This window comes from Nicotiana tabacum, unplaced genomic scaffold, assembly GCF_000715075.1.
Source record: "Nicotiana tabacum cultivar K326 unplaced genomic scaffold, ASM71507v2 Un00092, whole genome shotgun sequence".
Taxonomy (NCBI): Eukaryota; Viridiplantae; Streptophyta; class Magnoliopsida; order Solanales; family Solanaceae; genus Nicotiana; species Nicotiana tabacum.
This window is the reverse complement of record NW_027438330.1, coordinates 41,065-54,752: the sequence shown is the minus strand read 5'-3', so window position 1 is coordinate 54,752 and position 13,688 is coordinate 41,065.

The window sequence follows — 13,688 nt, the reverse complement described above, 5'->3', positions numbered from 1 at the left end:
TTACCTCCTTATGAACTGAATAGCAATATTTGTTCCTTATTATACCTTATATAAATCTGATTGTACTTATTTCCGGTTCAATAGTCTCGTCTCACCCAGCATAAGTTGTTACGGACTCGATTGCAATACATAAGGAAAATAGATTATGGAAAGGATTACTCAACCCACATGACTAATTAAACAACTGAAAAGGTGTCATGAACCTTCCTCATAAAATGGTACATAACAGCACACAAAATAGAATATAGGGAACTGTACTCAATATCACACTGTTGCGGCGTGCAACCCCATCCGCACAAAAGGAATCTATAAGAAAATACTTACCGAGCTAGAATGCTAATTACTTACAAAATATCCGGACATCGGACACAAGCACGCTAAGTGCATAATACCATCCTTGGAAGGACCGACAACGCCATACGCTACAAAACCCAAGCACAACTAAGGTGCTATATATGATCTGAATCTCGAGAGCCATCCTGCTCACATAACACCATTGCTATGTGGAACCTCAACACATAAGAAATTTATCAAGCCGTTTCGCAACTCACACGGCACAATATAGTATTACATGAAATAACCGATGACGAAATGACATCTAACATCTGAATACTCCTCCATAGGGAACGCTTATGCTGAAATGAACACGTCCGACCTGATATAGAGCCCATATTCATATTTAAATCCATCCACAGACCTAAAGCTAATTTCGATCGCATCATATTAGGCTAATAACCTTTCAAGGATCCATAATAACCCTTTTTCCCATAATACACAAGAACAACCATCACAACCGGAACAAACTTCCACAGTCCACAACCAAGTGAATAGCGCCCTCCAGTCATAAATTCTCGAATCAGCGATATTACCACAATCTTCATACTTGGTTTCAATATTCACTCAATCAAGTGACTACATGTCACTCTTACACAATCTTTCCATGTGACACGCTCCTATGACCTTCCACACCAGTTAACAAGTCTACACATCCATGCTACCGGTTACACTAATGTTGTAAAGCATATCAAGAATCCGTAAATCAATACACAAGGTCTCTTACACCTGACATCGACCTTAGGTGATGCCGAAAACAATACCATCTTTCTTAAAACATCTAAATCCTTTTTCCTGCTCATCCGAGCTCATGACATCCTTGTCAACACCGAACCGAAATCTTGAATCCTCAACTTTCGAATCCCATGCTACTTAATGCACTTAATTATGTCAATGCGCATGAGTATAAGCAGCCAATATTCCAAATTAAGCCCGTAGATATAGTCACTGTCCACCATGAATCCCAAATCACTCCAAACTTTCCTCAAGCCGTGTAGTTATCCTACCACGTAACCCATATGCTACATTGCCACTCTCCCACTTTGGTCAAACCCTTCTCCTTTAAGCAACTACTCGGCTTCTGTTTTCTTACACTTGGACTTCTAGGAACTTAACCACTACAAGACACCTTCCACATGTCCTTTCTCATCCTTTGCTGCCCAGTTGTTGCCTTACTAAAAATCTGTCTCTGTAGCACTTGAACCAATATCTCGTTACCAGCTTTAAACCCTTCTGACGATCATCCTTCTCGAGACATCAATACTAGGAATGCTGCTTCGATCCTGAATCATTGCACACCGCGATCTCTAATGTCTGCTTCCCTTATAAAATTCCTAACACCCCGTCGTGAAGGAGAGTTGAAGAAAACCATGACACCGGCGAACCTTAATGCATTTAACAAGGCGATGACACCACATCAAAATTGAGAACTCTACCGTGCTCGAAAATATCAGGCTTTGTTACTCTATCAAGCCCAAACCTGAACATTCATATCCCGATTGTATTTTTCTCAGTTGGAAATAAAACATGGAGCCGCTGAATTGTGTACTGAGAAAAACCTTCTTTCAAGTCGTTTACTGCCCTGACACATAGACGGGCATTTTACCATTTCATAAACAATGTGCGATAACAACGCACGAATCATCATAACAATCAATGCCTAATCTCAAAACCTTAGGTAGTATTGATACTGAACTGAAATGATAGAGCGGCCTTCCGCAAGGCAACGACAATAGCCTAATTAATTACATATGGAGAAGCATCCCGCACTACATCTGTAGTACCATTAAAAATTTCCTCGATCCCCAATTTATAACAATTGCTTCACGTCGCATAAGATTGAATAGGAAGGAAATGTAGGTATAAGCCTAAAGGGAATCGAATTGCACGATGAGGAATCAAAAAGGGAAGTATTCCTATCAGCCCTGTAGCCTCTCGAAGATAAGCACAGACGTCTCCGTACCGATCTGCAAGACTCTACTAGACTCGCTCATGAGTCGTGAGACCTAAGTGAACCTAGTGCTCTGATACCATGTTGTCACGACCCAAAATCCAAAACGGTCGTGATGGCGCTGGACACCACTGCCAGACAAGCCAACCATAATCAATTAACTTAATTACCCATTTTAGTATTTTTGAAATAAAAATTTCTTTAATGAAATTGTAAAGATAAAACTCATAGAGTAAATGATAAATATTTTTAGCAACTAAATTTCTAAACAATTCACAACCATTCTCAAAACCCGGTGTCACAAGTGCATGAGCATTTACTAGGGAGTTAAGAATAAAATACAGCATCTGTCTAGAATACAAATTAGACGGGAAACATAATAACCCAGAAAGAGACTTTGTTGGTTGCGGATCGTAATACAGAATGCAGCTCACATATGTCCCCACAATTATTAACCACACCTTTGCACCCACAAGGCCAGTAGACATATATGTACCTACATAATAAAATGTGCAGCAAGTGCAATATGAGTACGAAAACAACGTGTACCCAGTAAGTATCAAGCCTAATCTCGAAGAGGTAGAGACGAGATGACTGACTTTGACACTCACTATGAGTCAATAATATTAAATAATCATGAAATAAAAATATTTATATCAACGTGATTCACAGAGATAACAATAATTTTACTGACCAGTAAAAATAAATAAATTCCTTCAAATGAAGTAATTCTCAATATTTTAATTAAATTCCTTCAATTTCAATAAATTTCCAAATTTATCAATTAGTCTCACTTACAGGAATAACAATAATTCCTTAACAAGCAGGAATAATAATTCAATAAATTCCAAAGATTTTTAATTTATCAATTAGTCTCATCTATAGGAATAACAATAATTCCTAACAAGCAGGAATAATAATTCAATAAATTCCAAAGATTTTCAATTTATCAATTAGTCTCACAAGCTGCAATAAACGATTAAGGTATCGTGTGATTATTATTTTTAAGCACAATTTCTGTCGAGGATGTACGGCCTGATCCAGAGTGTCGTGTACGCTGCCGAGGGACGTGCGACATGATCCATAGATGCATCTATCCTGCCGAGGCTTTCGGCCCGCTCCACAAGAAAGGAGGACATTTTCTTATGTACCTCCGGAAGGAGAGTATATTTATTAAAAGATAAATTCGGGAGGAGAATAATTTCCTTTAACAATTAATTAATTTAAACAGAAAATCAAGCATATGAAATTTTCATCCTTTGATATCTTTATCTAACAATTCATAATATATTCATATATATCAATTCATATTAATTAAATAAAGAATACAATTTACACAAGTAATTCATGCTTTGAGTCCTAAACTACCCAGACTTCAGCATTAATAATAGCTACGCACGGACTCTCGTCACCTCGTGCATACATAGCCCTCGCAATTAGCAACAATTATTCAATTTAATCCTTATGGGGTAATTCCCCCTCACAAGATTAGACAATAGACGTCCGGCCTGATATAGAGCCCATATTCATATTTAAATCCATCCACAGACCTAAAGCCAATTTTGATCGCATCGTACTAGGATAATAACCTTTCAAGGATCCATAATAATCCTTTTCCCCATAACACACAAGAACAACCATCACAACCGGAACAAACTTCCACAGTCCATAACCAAATGAATCGAGCGCCCTCCAGGCATAAATTCTCGAATCGGCGATATTACCACAATCTTCATACTTGGTTTCAATATTCAATCAAGTGACTACATGTCACTCTTACACAATCTTTCCATGAGACACGCTCCCATGACCTTCCGCACCAGGTAACAAGTCTGCACATCCATGCTTCTAGTTACACTAATGCTATAAAGCATATCAAGAATCCACAAATCAATACACAAGGTCTCTTACACCTGACATCGACCTTAGGTGATGCCGAAAATAATACCATCTTGCTTTAAACATCTAAATCCTTTTTCCTGCTCATCCGAGCTCATGACATCCTTTTCAACACCGAACCGAAATCTTGAATCCTTAACTTTCAAATCCCATGCTACTTAATGCACTTAATTATGTCAATGCGCAGGAGTACAAGAATTCCAACATAACTCCCGAACCACTAATAGCGTAAATACTTCATCATATAGAAACCTTCTACTTAACTTATTTCAAGAGGGGAATTACAACACATGACTGAATTCCCATATCCGCAGAAAACACCGGCCTCAAGTAGTAGTCTAAACCACCATAACTCTTTTGGGATCCTTCTACACATAACATGTCATAATACTTGAATTCCTCCAAATAAAATCAATTATGGCAGCCGTCAAGCCTCGCACGCACCGCTACCAATCACAGGCGTAATTCAATACGCTGAAGGAACTGATCATTGCCACCATCATGCCGATTCAACCATTGTTAGCCGACCCGTCTTTTCTCAATTTATTCTTAACTTGCATTAGAAATAATAATAGCCCCATTCATTACATCATGAACTCAAATTCGTACTCATCCCGAGTGACCTTATTTCACGAGACCATGCTGTTTCAAAACCCACTAATCACCTTATATCCCTCCTTGTGCGCACTTTCACACCTTCAATTGTTACATCCATTCTGATACTTCTTTTATGAATCAGAAGTTATTTGATTCCGTTTCTCTATTGCTACACCACAACTTGAATATAACATAGAGTACTCCAAGCCCCATTTCATGATCTGCTCTAAAAGCTCGATACTCAACCATACTACAGACTCGAGATCCTTAGACACCACACTTTAAATTTTTGAATCCACTAGGACCGTTATTGAGAGTCACTTGCTCTAACTTGTTCCCAAACATGATTAATTCCAAGGCCTTGCTAGCACATGGACACTTTATCAAGGAAACATCCGACTATTTCACTTTCCTGTGCATTACATCTACACGAAGAATAAACTCTGAGTCTTCCAAAAACCTGAATATGAATTAATAAGGCCAAATATGGCACACATTCCCTAAATACTTTGCTCAAATTACCGCTGATGTTTTCTTTCCTTAGTTGCAATGACCCACCAATACACCGATAACCAGAAACCGCACAAGTTGACACTATGCAATCCAATCATAGACAGTGGGGCTCTCCCACTTAGCTTGACGCTACAATTACAAAATTTTTGAAATCTACCGGGATTCTCTCTTCATTGTTGACATGATCCTACACACGCAACTTGCCAAAGATTCTCGAAATCCTTCTATTAACCTTTAATAAATACTCCGAACCACTAGCCACATTTACATATTAAATCTCTTACCGGATAGCCAGTAGAATTTTTTGCAGAAGCTTCGTCAATACCACGAAATCGCTAACCTGCTCATAGGAGGTAACCCACCCATGGAAATTACATGCCGACATATTCCAATGCTTTTGCACTGGGTGAAAATACTACAAAATCAGTAGATCATCCTGAGTCCAAGCGCATTCACCAGTTGCATCAGTCTGTTCACTCCTCATGGACATCAGCTAAAGGTGCGACAATACATTCCAATCCAAAGTCATGTTGTATCCTTCTTCATATCAAGCAACTCTCTCCTGTCACACCAAATCTTCCTCAATATAGTAGCCAATATTCCAAATTAAGCCCGTAGACATAGTCACTGTCCACCATGAATCCCAAATCACTCCAAACTTTCCTCAAGCCGTGTAGTTATCCTACCACATAACCCATATGCTACTTTGCCACTCTCCCACTTTGGTCAACCCTTTCTCCTTTAAGTAACTACTCAGCTTCTATTTTCTTATACTTGGACTTCTAGGAACTTAACCACCACAAGACACCTTCCACATGTCCTTTCTCATCCTTCGCTGCCCATTTGTTGTCTTACTAAAAATCCGTCTTTGTAGCACTTGAACCAATATCTCGTTACCAGCTTTAAACTCTTCTGACGATCATCCTTCTCGAGACATCAATAATAGGAACGCTGCTTCGATCCTGAATCATTGCACACTGGATCTCTAACGACTGCTTCCCTTATACAAATTCCTAACACCCCATTGTGAAGGCGAGTTGAAGAAAACCATGACACCGGCGAACCTTAACGCATTTTACAAGGCGATGACACCACATCAAAATTGATAACTCTACCATGCTCGAATATTCATATCCCAATTGCCTTTTTCTCTGTTAGAAATAAAACATGGAGCCTCTGAATTATGTACTGAGAAAAACCTTCTTTCAAGTTGTTTACTGCCCTGACACATAGAAGGGCATTTTACCATTTCATAAACACTATGCGATAACAACGCACGAATCATCATAACAATCAATGCCAAATCTCAAAACCTTAGGTAGTATTGATACTGAACTGAAATGATAGAGCGGCCTTCCGCAAGGCGACGACAATAGCCTAATTAATTACACATGAAGAAGCATCTCGCACTACATCTGTAGTACCATTAAAAATTTCCTCGATCCCTAATTGATAACAAGCGCTTCACATCGCATAAGATTGAATAGGAAGGAAATGTAGGCGTAAGCCTAAAGGGAATCGAATCGCACGATGAGGAATCAAAAAGGGAAGTATTCCTATCAGCCCTGTAGCCTCTCGAAGATAAGCACAGATGTCTCCGTACCGATCTGCAAGACTCTACTAGACTCTCTTATGACTCGTGAGACCTAAGTGAACCTAGTGCTATGATACCATGTTGTCACGACCCAAAATCCAAAAAGGTCGTGATGGCGCCGGACACCACTGTCAGGCAAGCCAACCATAATCAATTAACTTAATTACCCATTTTAGTATTTTTGAAATAAAAATTTCTTTAATGAAATTGTAAAGATAAAACTCATAGAGTAAATGATAAATATTTTTAGCAACTAAATTTCTAAACAATTCACAACCATTCCCAAAACCCGGTGTCACAAGTGCATTAGCATTTACTAGGGAATTAAGAATAAAATATAGCATCTGTCTAGAATATAAATTAGACAGGAAAAATATAATAACCATGAAGGAGACTCTGTTGGCTGCGTATCGTAACAGAGAATGCAACTCACATATGTCCCACAAATATTAACCACACCTCTGCACCCACAAGGCCACTAGACATATATGTACCTGCATAATAAATGTGCAGCAAGTGCAGTACGAGTACAAAAACAACGTGTACCCAGTAAGTATGAAGCCTAATCTCGAAGAGGTAGAGACGAGATGGCCGACTTTGACACTCACTATGGGTCAATAATATTAAATAATCATGAAATAGAAATATTTATATCAACGTGATTCACAGAGTTAACAATAATTTTATTGACCAGTAAAAATAATTAAATTCCTTCAAATACAGTAATTCTCAATATATTAATTAAATTCCTTCAATTCCAATAAATTTCCAAATTTATCAATTAGTCTCACTTACAGGAAAACTAATAATGCCTTAACAAGCAGGAATAATAATTCAATAAATTCCAAAGATTTCCAATTTATCAATTAGTCTCATTTACAGGAATAACAATTAATTCTTTAACAAGCAAGAATAATAATTCATTAAATTCCAAGGATTTCCAATTTATCAATTAACTTCCCAAGTCGAAATAAACTATTAAAGTATCGTGTAACTATTATTATTAAGCACAATTTCTGCCGAGGACGTACGACCCGATGCAGAGTGTCGTGTACACTACCGAGGGACGTGCAGCACAATCCATGGATGCATCTATCCTGCCGAGGCGTTCGGCCCGCTCCACAAGAAAGGAGGACATTTTCTTATGTACCTCCGGAAGGAGAGTATATTTATTAAAAGATAAATTCGGGAGGAGAATAATTTCCTTTAACAATTAATTAATTTAAACAGAAAATCAAGCATATGAGATTTCCATCCTTTGATATCTTTATCTAATAATTCATAATATATTCATATATATCAATTCATATTAATTAAACAAATAATACAATTTACACAAGTAATTCATGCTTTGAGTCCTAAACTACCCAGACTTCAGCATTAATAATAGCTACGTATGGACTCTCGTCACCTCGTGCATACATAGCCCTCGCAATTAGCAACAATTATTCAATTTAATCCTTATGGGGTAATTCCCCCTCACAAGATTAGACAATAGACGTCCGGCCTGATATAGAGCCCATATTCATATTTAAATCCATCCACAGACCTAAAGCCAATTTTGATCGCATCGTACTAGGATAATAACCTTTCAAGGATCCATAATAATCCTTTTCCCCATAACACACAAGAACAACCATCACAACTGGAACAAACTTCCACAGTCCACAACCAAATGAATCGAGCGCCCTCTAGGCATAAATTCTCGAATCGGCGATATTACCACAATCTTCATACTTGGTTTCAATATTCAATCAAGTGACTACATGTCACTCTTACACAATCTTTCCATGAGACACGCTCCCATGACCTTCTGCACCAGGTAACAAGTCTGCACATCCATGCTTCCAGGTACACTAATGCTATAAAGCATATCAAGAATCCACAAATCAATACACAAGGTCTCTTACACCTGACATCGACCTTAGGTGATGCCGAAAATAATAAAATCTTGCTTTAAACATCTAAATCCTTTTTCCTGCTCATCCGAGCTCATGACATCCTTTTCAACACCGAACCGAAATCTTGAATCCTTAACTTTCAAATCCCATGCTACTTAATGCACTTACTTATGTCAATGCACAGGAGTACAAGAATTCCAACATAACTCCCAAACCACTAATAGCGTAAATACTTCATCATATAGAAACCTTCTACTTAACTTATTTCAAGAGGGGAATTACAACACATGACTGAATTCCCATATCCGCAGAAAACACCGGCCTCAAGTAGTAGTCTAAACCACCATAACTCTTTTGGGATCCCTCTACACATAACATGTCATAATACTTGAATTCCTCCAAATAAAATCAATTATGGCAGCCGTCAAGCCTCGCACGCACCGCTACAAATCACACGCGTAATTCAATACGCTGAAGGAACTGATCATTGCCACCATCATGCCGATTCAACCATTGTTAGCCGACTCGTCTTTTCTCAATTTATTCTTAACTTGCCTTAGAAATAATAATAGCTCCATTCATTACATCATGAACTCAAATTCGTACTCATCCCGAGTGACCTTATTTCACGAGACCATGCTGTTTCAAAACCCACTAATCACCTTATATCCCTCCTTGTGCGCACTTTCACACCTTCAATTGTTACATCCCATTCTGATACTTCTTTTATGAATCCAAAGTTATTTGATTCCGTTTCTCTATTGCTACACCACAACTTGAATATAACATAGAGTACTCCAAGCCCCGTTTCATGATCTGCTCTAAAACTCGATACTCAACCATACTACAGACTCGAGATCCTTAGACACCACACTTTAAATTTTTGAATCCACTAGGACCGTTATTGAGAGTCACTCGCTCTGACTTGTTCCCAAACATGATCAATTCCAAGGCCTTGCTAGCACATGGACACTTTATCAAGGAACATCCGACTATTTCACTTTCCTGTGCATTACATCTACACGAAGAATAAACTCTGAGTCTTCCAAAAACCTGAATATGAATTAATAAGGCCAAATATGGCACACATTCCCTAAATACTTTGCTCAAATTACCGCTGATGTTTTCTTTCCTTAGTTGCAATGACCCACCAATACACCGATAACCAGAAACCGCACAAGTTGACACTATGCAATCCAATCATAGACAGTAGGGCTCTCCCACTTAGCTTGAAGCTACAATTACAAAATTTTTGAAATCTACCGGGATTCTCTCTTCATTGTTGACATGATCCTACACACGCAACTTGCCAAAGATTCTCGAAATCCTTCTATTAACCTTTAATAAATACTCCGAACCACTAGCCACATTTACATATTAAATCTCTTACCGGATAGCCAGTAGAATTTTTTGCAGAAGCTTCGTCAATACCACGAAACCGCTAACCTGCTCATAGGAGGTAACCCACCCATGGAAATTACATGCCGACATATTCCAACGCTTTTGAACTGGGTGAAAATACTACAAAATCAGTAGATCATCCTGAGTCCAAGCTCATTCACCAGTTGCATCAGTCTGTTCACTCCTCATGGACATCAGCTAAAGGTGCGACAATACATTCCAATCCAAAGTCATGTTGTATCCTTCTTCATATCAAGCAACTCTCTCCTGTCACACCAAATCTTCCTCAATATAGTAGCCAATATTCCAAATTAAGCCCGTAGACATAGTCACTGTCCACCATGAATCCCAAATCACTCCAAACTTTCCTCAAGCCGTGTAGTTATCCTACCACATAACCCATATGCTACTTTGCCACTCTCCCACTTTGGTCAACCCTTTCTCCTTTAAGCAACTACTCAGCTTCTATTTTCTTATACTTGGACTTCTAGGAACTTAACCACCACAAGACACCTTCCACATGTCCTTTCTCATCCTTCGCTGCCCATGTGTTGCCTTACTAAAAATTCGTCTTTGTAGCACTTGAACCAATAGCTCGTTACCAGCTTTAAACTCTTCTGACGATCATCCTTCTCGAGACATCATTACTAGGAATGCTGCTTCGATCCTGAATCATTGCACACTGCGATCTCTAATGACTGCTTCCCTTATACAAATTCCTAACACCCCATTATGAAGGCGAGTTGAAGAAAACCATGACACTGGCGAACCTTAATGCATTTTACAAGGCGATGACACCACATCAAAATTGATAACTTTACCATTCTCGAAAATATCAGGCTTCGTTACTCTATCAACCCCAAACCTGAATATTCATATCCCGATTGCCTTTTTCTCTGTTAGAAATAAAACATGGAGCCTCTGAATTATGTACTGAGAAAAACCTTCTTTCAAGTTGTTTACTGCCCTGACACATAGAAGGGCATTTTACCATTTCATAAACACTGTGCGATAACAACGCACGAATTATCATAACAATCAATGCCAAATCTCAAAATCTTAGGTAGTATTGATACTGAACTGAAATGATAGAGCGGCCTTCCGCAAGGCGACGACAATAGCCTAATTAATTACACATGGAGAAGCATCTCGCACTACATCTGTAGTACCATTAAAAATTTCCTCGATCCCTAATTGATAACAAGCGCTTCACATCGCATAAGATTGAATAGGAAGGAAATGTAGGCATAAGCCTAAAGGGAATCGAATCGCACGATGAGGAATCAAAAAGGGAAGTATCCCTATCAGCCCTGTAGCCTCTCGAAGATAAGCTCAGATGTCTCCGTACCGATCCGCAAGACTCTACTAGACTCTCTTATGACTCGTGAGACCTAAGTGAACCTAGTGCTATGATACCATGTTGTCACGACCCAAAATCCAAAAAGGTCGTGATGGCGCCGGACACCACTGTCAGGCAAGCCAACCATAATCAATTAACTTAATTACCCATTTTAGTATTTTTGAAATAAAAATTTCTTTAATGAAATTGTAAAGATAAAACTCATAGAGTAAATGATAAATATTTTTAGCAACTAAATTTCTAAACAATTCACAACCATTCCCAAAACCCGGTGTCACAAGTGCATTAGCATTTACTAGGGAATTAAGAATAAAATACAGCATCTGTCTAGAATACAAATTAGACAGGAAAAATATAATAACCATGAAGGAGACTCTGTTGGCTGCGTATCGTAACAGAGAATGCAACTCACATATGTCCCACAAATATTAACCACACCTCTGCACCCACAAGGCCACTAGACATATATGTACCTGCATAATAAATGTGCAGCAAGTGCAGTATGAGTACAAAAACAACGTGTACCCAGTAAGTATGAAGCCTAATCTCGAAGAGGTAGAGACGAGATGGCCGACTTTGACACTCACTATGGGTCAATAATATTAAATAATCATGAAATAGAAATATTTATATCAACGTGATTCACAGAGTTAACAATAATTTTATTGACCAGTAAAAATAATTAAATTCCTTCAAATGCAGTAATTCTCAATATATTAATTAAATTCCTTCAATTCCAATAAATTTTCAAATTTATCAATTAGTCTCACTTACAGGAAAAATAATAATACCTTAACAAGCAGGAATAATACTTCAATAAATTCCAAATATTTCCAATTTATCAAATAGTCTCATTTACAGGAATAACAATTAATTCTTTAACAAGCAAGAATAATAATTCATTAAACTCCAAGGATTTCCAATTTATCAATTAACTTCGCAAGTCGAAATAAACTATTAAAGTATCGTGTAACTATTATTATTAAGCACAATTTCTGCCGAGGACGTACGACCCGATGCAGAGTATCGTGTACACTGCCGAGGGACGTGCAGCACGATCCATGGATGCATCTATCCTGCCGAGGCGTTCGGCCCGCTCCACAAGAAAGGAGGACATTTTCTTATGTACATTCGGAAGGAGAGTATATTTATTATAAGATAAATTTGGGAGGAAGAACAATTTCTTTTAACAATTAATTAATTTAAACAAAAAATCAAGCATATGAGATTTCCAACCTTTAATATCTTTATCTAACAATTCATAATATATTCATATATATCAATTAATATTAATTAAACAAAAAAAATAATTTACACAAGTTATTAATGCTTTGAGTCCTAAACTACCCAGACTTTAGCATCAATAGTAGCTACGCACTGACTCTCGTCGCCTCGAAAATACGAAACTATCCAACACTTATATGAAATAATTAATACATGTTAAATAATACGAAATTTATCTATTAAATAAATTACCCTATCAAAAATGGTAAAATTCTTAAAATTCACCACGGGCCTACGTGCCCGAATTTCAGAAATATTCAGAGGGAATCATTACCCATAATCTCAAGAACTCAAATATATCATTTCCATCCAATCCCATAGTATATTTCGTGGTTAAAATCCAAAATTATCAATTTCTAGGTTTTTCTTCAAAACCCCAAATTTCTACTAATTTCCATGAATTTTCACTCCTAAATTCATATATAAACCAAGTATTTAACTTGCAGTAGGTAGGAATTTTCTTCCTGAAAACTAGACACAAAGGGCTACAATTTTTATTTTTGGATTATCTTCAAATTCCTTATAGATTGTGAGATATGAGCCTCCGAAGTAAGACCTGCCTAACATAGATTTTCTTCTTTACGAACGCGAGAATATCTTCGCGAACGCGAAGAAGAAAGTCCCAGAAGCCAAATCCTTCTTCGCGAATGTGAGAGGATCCTCGCGAACGCGAAAAACAACACCAGCATCAGCTATTGCAAAACAGCCTGTAATGATCCGAAACCACCTCGAAACACACCCGAGGCCCCCGGGACCCCATCCAATCATACCAACCAGTCCCATAACATAACACAAACTTGCTCGAGGCCTCAAATCACATCAAACAACATCAAAATCATGAATCGCACCCCAATT